At 45.6% G+C, this 10183-nt stretch overlaps 1 long non-coding RNA gene across 1 annotated transcript; it reads right to left on the bottom strand.

Annotated features, from left to right (window-relative positions):
• Window positions 1-3383: 3383 nt before the first annotated feature.
• LOC130684461 (uncharacterized) lies at window positions 3384-7972 on the bottom strand. Its single transcript, XR_008998758.1, has 3 exons — window positions 7325-7972; window positions 6991-7124; window positions 3384-5096 (listed from the first exon to the last, which is right to left on the bottom strand). It is a non-coding gene; the product is annotated as an uncharacterized LOC130684461 (long non-coding RNA).
• Between the last annotated feature and the right edge of the window lie 2211 nt (window positions 7973-10183).

The following is a 10183-nucleotide window of genomic DNA, read 5'->3' on the forward strand; positions in this document are numbered from 1 at the left end:
TGAAGTCTTGAAGTCTTGTGTGGTGTAAAATACATTATGGGAACCCCTTTGCCAGGTAGCAATGCTGACCAGCGGTAACGTGTAGTCTTCATCCCCCGACGTGAGTGCTATACGGGTTACTGCCCTTGGTTACGGGATGCTCCCTAGCCTGTGCTCCATGCATGCACCACATTGCCTCTCAATAATTCCAAAGTACGTGAACTCTAAAGCGTTTCGTTAAAATACACTTTTCAATCACAATGGTAAAACCATGACTTTCCTGCATATACAGAAGGAACACAGGTCAAAGTTCTTATGCAAGTCATTCATTAAGGAAGAAGCCTGTAAGCGTGACTGCTTCAAAGAGCTTTTGGGAGGTCATATTCCAGCATTGACGTCTTAGAGATCCATAAGCTGTACCCTTCGGTGTTAGCTCATCACTGGGCAGACAATACAAGAATCTCCAGGTGAGCATGTAACTTCATGAGCTCTAGGACCTTCACTCAAGCATAGCAATGAGTCAAACCAAGCAATTTCCTTTGAGAGTCTTGTGCAGTCTGCCCCCCGAGGACATTGCAAAGTGATGCCACCCACCTCTGTGCCTCATTCCCGAGATCTGGAGGTACATCTACTTAAAGGGTTTGCGATACAGGATTGAGGACCTGGATAACTCACCTCTCAGCCCCCATGCTCCTCTCTTTCCTCTGGGGCCCTGGCCAGGCTCAGCACTCCTCACACCCTCTGGAAGGGATGCCCTGGGAGCAGCCTTTGCAGTCTTGAGAGCCAAATGTTAAAATATCAGAAGTTTACCAGCCAGTTATTAAAACCATCATTTAAAAAACTGAATTAACTTACAATTAAATAAATTCTATCAAAAATGAAAGTGATACTCAAATCACCACATTATTTCACTGCCTTCATGTTCATGAAGTTATTTACGTCTATGAATCTGTGTGGTGTAAAGATGACTTGGTGTATCTTGAACCCACATGCTCAGTGACACAATGCCAGTAGCCTGTGACTGAGCACAATGGGAGTATTTACACTGTGGAAATTGGCGAACACTATAATTGGGACTTGGTTTATCAATTGTTGATTATCTAGACTAAATAAAATGATAGGGAAAATGTTAATAATACAGATTAAAAGTGTCTCATGTCTGCACCTGTTATATTGCAAATAGCATGAATACTTGAGAAATTATTCTTCTAGTATTTGAAGATTATTACCTATTTAGCAGTGAAAGAGCATGTGTACTGATGACTGAGTGGAGTTCCAATATTTGCAGTGTTGAAAACAAAAGAGGTTTCATTTTAATCAGGATAGTTCAGGATTAAAAATCATTTGCCAGTAGATCATGTATCAGATTTAGCAACAATAAAGTCGTTCAGAAAATCTTAGCCGACTGGGATGCAATTCCATTTGCCAAGTCAAGGTTGCATTGCAGACATGGGGAGGCTAAAATTTCCACAAAAATCAATGAAATTCTCTGCAAGACTCAATCAGCTGTCTGAAACTTACAATAAAAACTCTGGTGTGTTTTATAATTATTTATGAATTGTTTATTACATATACTTTACATCAGTATAATGTATGATAAACAGATAAACACAGACATATATGTATGCATGCATGATTTTGGAAGACAAAAACAAAACACAAAGCAGCTTCTTCAAAGAGGAAAAATGACATCAGAATTAAGAACAAAAGGTTTTGACTGCTAGTAAGCACACACCTGGGCACATTCTGAGCCCCAAGCAGCAGCTGCTTAGAAGCAGTTTCCCACTTTATGCAGGCATGGTGTCTCTCTCCAACCCAAGTCACCTCCTTCTGTGAAGATAGCACATCACCTGAGTCCTGCACAGCCACCAAACTTCTGTCCACACAGGAAATCCACAGGGCCTCTGTATGCAGCCATGTGCATGCCCACCTGCTAAGGTGGGCTTCAGCTGGCCCCAAGCTCCCCACTACAGCCCAGGGAAGGTCCAAACCAGTGGACAGAGGGTCCCAGGGACCCACTGTCCCTTATTCCTCCCCTTCCTGGGATCTGTGTGATGTAAAATTGGACCCTAGCTCAGTCCCTCTCTGGTTCCCAGAGATGCCCTGCTGGCCAAGATTGTCATCTAGTTCAGAAACTAAATTTAAGAGAAGGGCAGGTCATGAAGAAGGGTGACTGGCCAGCCATCTGAATGTCCCACCCCACCTCCTCTGCCTGCCTCCATCCTCTCCCCCCTCACTCTGACCCAACCCACAAACCGCCTGCATGCAGCAGAACAGGGCCGCCTACGTGAAACTCTGGGGCTCACCTTTTGCCCAAACGTGTTAATAATGCAGTCCCATTTCTAAAACGACAACTTGGAATAAAAAGTAAAGTATTCCCGCTCTGACCATGTATGCAGAGTGCAGAGCCAGGCCCAGCTCTCATAGGGCTGTGTGTGCTACTGCCCACCCACTGCGTCCTGCCAGATACAGCCTGCGAATCAGTCAAGGGCCTCTGCGGGCTGCTCTTCGGCACAGTAATTTATACATAGCTTCATAAACAGCTACACAGTTTTGCTCTCTCAAACCTGACTTACTAAAACATCTAGTATTAAAAAACAAAACTCAAAGAAATTTAAAGATCTAATTGACTTCATTAAAGAATTCATGAATCAGGCCCCAAGGAGACAGCACTCTGAAAGGCTACGAATGGGAGACATTTTTAAAGGCAGAGAGCATAAAATTTTTTTAAAAAGAGAGGAATCCATTAGCATGATCATGCTCCTAAGGGGGAAGAGCATCCGAGGGGACAACCCCCAGGAGATTCCAGTTTGGCTGGTCGAGGGGGTTGAAACTGAAATAGATTAGGTATTAAATCTTGGTTTATGGGGGCCTGAACTTTAAGTGATTCCATTATGCACCTGCTATTTCTCTTTTAACAATAGAAATATAAGCAGTTATTTTGTTTTCCATAAACTATCTTTACTGGTAAACTAAGTTCTCCAGGCTATACACTTCATGATTTTATATACTATAAGAAAAGACTCTCACCACATATTTCTTTCAAAATCATGTCTGTATGCTAGTAAAGCTAAAGGACAATGAGGTATTCCTTGATATATTGTCTGTTCTCATTTGTGTTTAAAAGAACTCTTCACACACATAGGCAAGTCCCTGCAGGAAATACTACCAGACATTCAGAAAACTCTAGTTCTGCCTCTGAAGAGGTTCTGCAGGAGATTTAACTTCTGTCACATATTTAGCTGATCAGATTTTTTTCCCATTATACCATGCATTGTACTTTAAATTTTAATTACAAGTTAAATTCATTTTTCATAACTAGTAAGATGTAGGGGAAGAGGAAATAATTTTCTCTCTACCTGTCTAAATTTTCTGCTGGGGCCCTGCAGCAAAAGACAGATCAACAAGAGAAAAACAAATTTTATTAACATGGAAACCTCATGTACACTTGGGAGAGACCCAGGAAAACTGAATAACATCCTGAAAAAGCCCAACCACCAACTGACTCCATCTTCAGCTAAAGACACGAGAGAGGAGGGTGCAGGGGACTGGTGGTGGGGGGAGAGCAGGAAAAGATCCTAAACCAGGGTCAGGGAGTGTAGGTTTAAGCACCTGCCTTCTCCACTGGTCAGGGCTCCCTGCGAGTTTTCCTTCCCTCCCAAGTACAGAGGCAGACACCCCTACAAATGGAGATTTCCTGTAACAGTGTACATTTCCCTCACAAATGGGGGATGCCTACTCGGTTTTCACTATTTCCTGTGTCTGCTGTTTCTCAATAATCGTTATGCCAAATAGGCACATTTTGGGGTGGCATACTGCCCCTCCCTTGGCAGAGTAAACAAGGCCCAGGAGAATCTCTGGGCTGTAGGAACACTCGCACACCACCTATCCAGTCAGAATCACGGTTGACCTTAAGTGACATCAGACCCAATTCTGCACTTCATGTAGGAATCCATCACACGGATTCATTGTCCCGTAATCACCCGTACCTGCCAAACGCTCCCCAGAATGGCAGAGTGCCACCTCCTGAGAGGCTGTCCATTGTTCAGTACACTATGGGTCATCAATGCGATCCCTTCGTCAAGCCCAGAACCTCTGGGAGACATACAGTCCATCACCAGAAGGAGGGGCATTTCAGCTGCCATGCATATACCGGGAGCCCAGCCCACCGCACGAGCCCTGTTCGCCCATAGATTCCTTGCAGATCAGCTGATGGACAATCCCGCACCATCCACCCCAGAGGGGCAGCCCCAGAGTGCCCTCTATTCCTCAGGGCCAGGGGCTCATTCCCAGTTCCTCGGCAGAATCTCTGGAAAAAACTTTATTGCCTTCAGATCTTCAAAGAAAAACAGCTCTTCCAAACATGCGTTCTTGTGCTGAAAGCATTGACCTGGGAGGTGTGCTTTCCCGCGTTAGTAAACTGAGCGGTCTTTTTCTCCTTGCCAAAGGTCTCTACCAGGGCAAAGAGAGGATGGGGAACAGGAAAAGAACCCTCCTTCCCAGCATGTAAAGTTCTACAGGATCCCGGGGCTGCTGGGCACCACCCTCCTGCCTCTTGAACCTGAAAAAATATATTCAATGCCCTGCCTCCCTTTTACTTGACATCCCCTGTCACTGCAGATCATGTGGGTTCCTAGTTGTACCCACTTTCTTCCCACCTTCCTCCTGAGCTGTAACTCCATGTCTGCCACCGTTAAAGGTGGTGATTCCCTGACACTAGAGCCCTGGGGACACAAGCTGAAACTGCACATCTTTTAACGGTTTTTGCATTGCGCTGGCCTCAGACTAAAATATACAGATTTGTTTCAGGCAAATGGCCTGATAACCTTCCTCCAAGCCCACACCTGCTTTTAGATGCTTTTTGGACACAACTGTTAATGAGGTGATCCACAGCAGGCCCAATTTCGATTTCGATTCACAGATTTAAAGCTCTAATGAGTCCTGGAGTTTAAACGGGTAAGCGTTTCCCAAACAGCAGTGGTGCTGAGGGCTCCTTAGGAACCAGTGACCAGCAGAGACTCCTGGAAGACAGTGGTGGCGTCTCACCTTCTCCTGGCCTCCTCAGGGTCCAGTGCAGCCAGACTGTGAAGATGTCTGCTTAGCGGGTGGGGAAGAGGCTGGGAGAGCAATATATTCACACAGAAGTTTGTAAAGGAACACTTGCAGATGCCATCACTGTAAGCAATCATCACAAATCAAATATAAGCTATAACATCATTATAAATGAGCTTTTAAGAGGCTATATGCGCTGACACTTTAGTTGCCATTAAATGAAGACCACAGGACTGCAGCAAAGGTGATTCAGATGATTTAAACCCACTTAGCTGATTATAAGCTCAGATGCTAAGGACACTTTGTCTTCCTTTATCAATTCGCTGAGCTGCTGCCTGGCCAGCCTAGAGGCCCACCCATCACCCTGGCCTTGCTTCCCAGGTGTATGCGGTTCTCACAGGTTGGCAACTAAGCCATCCTCTGCACCTGTGGTCTCCTCAGAGGCCATGTCTACCCAGCTCTCTCCCATCTGGGGTTCTGCATGGGTGCCTGTGTGCCTTGTGATCTCACACTGTGTAAAATGCTCCAGGCAGGAGTCAGGAGGCTGACTGCGGGCTTTAGGCTGTTAGCCAGGCTGGACCCGGAACTTCCAGGAGAGCAGTTTCAGGTCCCACGTGCTTCCGGGGGGCAGAGGATGAGAGGCTGAGGACCTGGGCCTAAAACTAATAACCTACCGCATGCAAATGCAAGGCCCATCTGACCTGCACTGCAGCAGCTCCCCTTAGCAGACTCGGTCTCTCTTGGGGCGCAGCTCGGTCTATTGCAGCTCTCACACCTGGCACCTTATCAGTCAGTGAGATCAACACCCAGCAGGTAAGCTTGTTAGAAAATGATGCCAACATTAGAAGTGATTACAGCTCACGACTACTGCCTTCTTCACCAAGCTCCTCTGAGACCACTAAAGCCTCAGACTTGGGCACAAACCCAGAACCCAATTTGAACAAAAATCCTGTCAAGGAAGTTTAGCAGAAACCCTGCTCTTAATATCTGATCACCCAAGTATCTGCCCAAATTCCTCTTCCCCCACTGGCCCCTAGGTGATGTGTGCTTACCTGACTGCCCTCAGGGAGCATCCTGATGGGCTGCTTTAGCAATACCTACCCTGCCCTCTGTGATGGGCAATTTTACATGTCATCGTGATGGGCCTAAGAGATGCCTGAGTAGCTGGTGAAACATTATTATGGGTGCACCTGTGAAGGTGTTTCTGGAAGTGATTAGCATTAGACTCAGCCAACAGTAAAGAAGGCCCAACCTCACCAGCAGGGGCATAGCATCCAATCTTTGGGGTTCCAAATGGGACAGAAAGGTGAGGGAGGTTGAATCCCTCTCACTCCTTGAGCTGGGACACCTTCTCCTGCCCTGGGACACTGAAGCTCCTGGCCCTAGGCCTTTGGACTCCAGCTAAATTACATCCCTTGCCCCTTGGGTCTCCAGCATACAGACAGCAGATTGTAAGACCATACTTAGCCTCCAGAAGTATGCTTCTGGATTCCTAGAATAAATTTCCTCTGACATATACCTATACATATATATACCCTATGCATTGTTTCTCTGGACAACCCTCACACACCAGCTCAGTAATTTTCCATCTACAGGCCTCCTCCCCTACCTTGCTCCTTGGCTAAATAGGCCCATTTTCCTTTGTTGCATTCAGAAATGAGCCCTGTCTCCCTACCCTACTGAGAAAGCCCATTGCAGTAATCTCCATACCTGTTGAAATTGTCCTGAGAAAAGTCTGGCTTACAGGCTTAAAAAATGTCATTAATAAATTTTTCTCTGACACCCATTTAGTCTGCCATGTGTGTTTCTCTGGATACATAAAATATGCTTCCCAAAGCAATGTGGTGTGACATATCATTACAGGGGCAGCTTACACCACGTGGCCTTTTCCACAGAACCCTATTAATTTCTCCAGAAAATGTTTCAAGCATCCCAGGAGTCTCACTGTTGCATACTTACCGTCGCATCAGCCATCAGCTTTTTGCATCACAGAACCATCTACTGCTTGCAGAAACTGCATTCTCCAAGTCGTATTGTTACATGACCACTGGAGGCAGCCTGTCCACACCAGATTTAATAAATTTTCAGTGACTCTGAAATATAACCACAGATTAATGTGACAGTTCAATAGGTGGTAGTCGAGCCTGCAATGACCATGTTTTCCCAAGAGCTTTTGTTTTTAGCAGCCTGGGTGTCTGTCAGCAGTGAGGCCGCAGCTTCCCCCTTCAGCCACGTTTGCAACAGCAGCTACAGGAACGCAAATGTCTTGTCACCCATGTGAACTATAACATACCACAGTTGGATCTTTCAAGCTCCCTTTGTTAGATACTGTGTGAAGGCTTTGTTCACTCTGAGCGGCCTCACCCACCCCAGAAGGGACAAGGTATGAGATGTGCTACAAAGAAAAGCCAGCCCAGTAGTAACTGCCCCTCGGTTTCCATCCCTGCATAAAGATAAAAACAATGCCAAAATGGTTCTTTAAAAGGTAAAAATAAAAATACTATTAAGACTAGTAATTCCACACCTAGATACATGCCCAAAAGGACTAAAAGATGGGACTAGATAGATATTTGCACACCCACATTCACTGCAGCATTATTTGCAACAGGCAACAGGTGGAAACAAGCTGTGTCCATCATGGATGAATGGATGAACAAATGTGGCATATCCATACAATGGAATACTATTCATCCTTACAAATGTATGAGATTTTGGCATATGCTATTACATGGATGATCTTGAAAACAAAGTGAAAAAAGCTGTGAAAAGTATTAAAGGAAACGTCATGGACATGTCATAAGGCCAGCAGGGGGACGCTGTCAGGCCCACCCCTTGTCAGTTGCAGAAGGGAGGAGAGTAGAGGGACCTTGCAAGGGGACCTGCATTAGCTCCTGCTTTACTAGCTAAGCAAGAGGAAGGATTTCCACCTGTCCCAGCAACATCTCAGCCAATGAGAGACTGCCACACTCAGCCGATGAGAAGCCATGACATGTGGGAGTCCCAGTTTCTACAATGGGCTTTTTGCTTAGAATAGCCTCCCAACTTGGCCCTTTTCCTCTATAAAACCACGGTTCCTCTCCTTTGTTCCCTGGATTTGCATATGGCTTTGCAGTATTTTGCAGTAGAATTGCAATTCTCTGCTCTTCCCGAATAAACCCCTTTACTGGTGAAATAACTGAGTTTTATTTTCAAGGTTAACAAAGCCAAACAGAAAGGGCAAAGACTGTATGATTCCACTTATATGATTGTATGATTGTCACTAGAGAGAGAGAAAGTAGATTAGAGGTTCTCGGGGCTGAGGGAAGGGGAAAGGATTATTGTGAATAGGTATAGAGTTTATGTAGGGGATGATGACACAGTTCTGGGTGTGGATGCTGGTGACGGTTACAACATTGCAAAAGTATTTGATGCTACTGAATTGTACCTATACGAATGATTAAAATGACAAATGTCATGTATATTTTTATGACAATAAAATAAAGAAAAAAAAAGATAAAATATCCCAGGCACTGGATCCTGTCTACTGCTCACAAAACATGTCTTAGCATGGAGTTGAAAAATAACAGTGCCACTCTGCCAATAGCTCCTACTTATTAGAGTCAGCTCTGTGCCCCTGCTGCTCTGTGAACCCCCTCATTTACAGGAGGTCACTGGAGCTCAGAGAGAGGAAGCCACCTGCCCAAGGCCTCAGGACTAGTTAGTGACAAGAAGAGTTAAAAATCAGAGCTGTTTGTTCAAACCATTTAGAACAACAAAGCCCTACTGTCCTCTGTCTCTGACATATTTCTCATTTGAAGAGCAGTAAAGAGGTTTTTTTCTGTAGAAAAAAAAATTTGTGTTTCCATAGAAAATCAGGCACTGTCTGCCACACACCCTTCCAGGTGATCTGCTCTAGGTAACTGATGGACTATACAGCCTGCACCAGACTGTGAGATTTTAAGTAACTTCTGCCCATGCCTCTCTCTGTAAAAAGACTTTATTTCAGCCTTCCTCAGCTCTCCATATAAACGGGTGCTTTGTCGATTCCCATTGAACCCTTTAGAACATCTGCCTAGGTCTCTCACGGGAGTAAAATAAAATCTGACACCTTATTTTCATGTCTCTGGGAGAGTCACGGCTGAAAGTTCTCTGTAACACTCGCTGTGGAACAGCAGGGTAGGTGCAGCTGAGGAATGGAGCATCCTGGGCTAGAAGCTATGTCAGCCTGAGATTCTAGCTTCCGGTTTCTCACTGCCTCTGACAACATTCTGCTGTCAACCAGGAAAGAATGAGATCTCCAGACGCTCTTCGAGGTTAGGGTAGCTGGTTAGCCGGAGCTCACAGGATATACACGTGCTGTCTTGATACACAGAAGATAGCACACATCTTCCAGAAACATCATCCCGTGTTCCATCTGTGAAGTCAGATAAAACATCCTGGGCCTGAGCCCTCCCCACAGTCAGGCAACCTGTTTCACTCTTTGGAAAGGATGACAGGTGAAAAGACCAGGTCTGTAAGCCAGTCTGCACAGAAAGAGAGAAGTCATCTCCCGAAACCCTTAGTTTAGGGCCACCTGTCAGCAGGAACTGACCAGTTTTCCAAAGAAAAAAGCCTGGAACTAATCTGATAGTCACCTTGGTGATGAGAAAAACGAGTTTGAGAGAAACCATTTTTTTCTGTGTTGCTGCCTGGGCATTTCACATTGTGACAACCCTGCTCACACCCAGAGTCTGGACGTTGAGATAAGAACCTGAGTTCCGAATGCGCCCCCTGCAAGATCCTGCTTTGCCTTTCTGAGGGCACTTTTTTAAATGGCCACTTACAGTTAAACCAAGAAATAAAGTGACCTCCCCACCACCCTTTCATAAGTAATCGAGGCTGCTCCCCTCCTCCATCTCCTGCTCAGTATGACCTGGAAGGGGAGCTGCCTGTCCCCAATCATTGTGCACCCCTCTCGTTTCTGGGATCAGTGAATATCGGATATTATAACCTTCCTTCATGTGGGTGTATTCAAACTGCCTTCAATCAAAATGATCATAGCATTTTCACTTCCCCAGAGTGGGAGCCTGGATGCCACAGGGGGTGCCTGTCCACCCCATGGGGGTAGACTGAGCCCCTCATTCAACAAATCCTCCTCTGCGTAGTCTTAATTTGATACACCAGCCATGGGCCC

The sequence above is a fragment of the Manis pentadactyla genome, chromosome 7 (genome assembly GCF_030020395.1).
Source record: "Manis pentadactyla isolate mManPen7 chromosome 7, mManPen7.hap1, whole genome shotgun sequence".
NCBI classification, from domain to species: Eukaryota; Metazoa; Chordata; class Mammalia; order Pholidota; family Manidae; genus Manis; species Manis pentadactyla.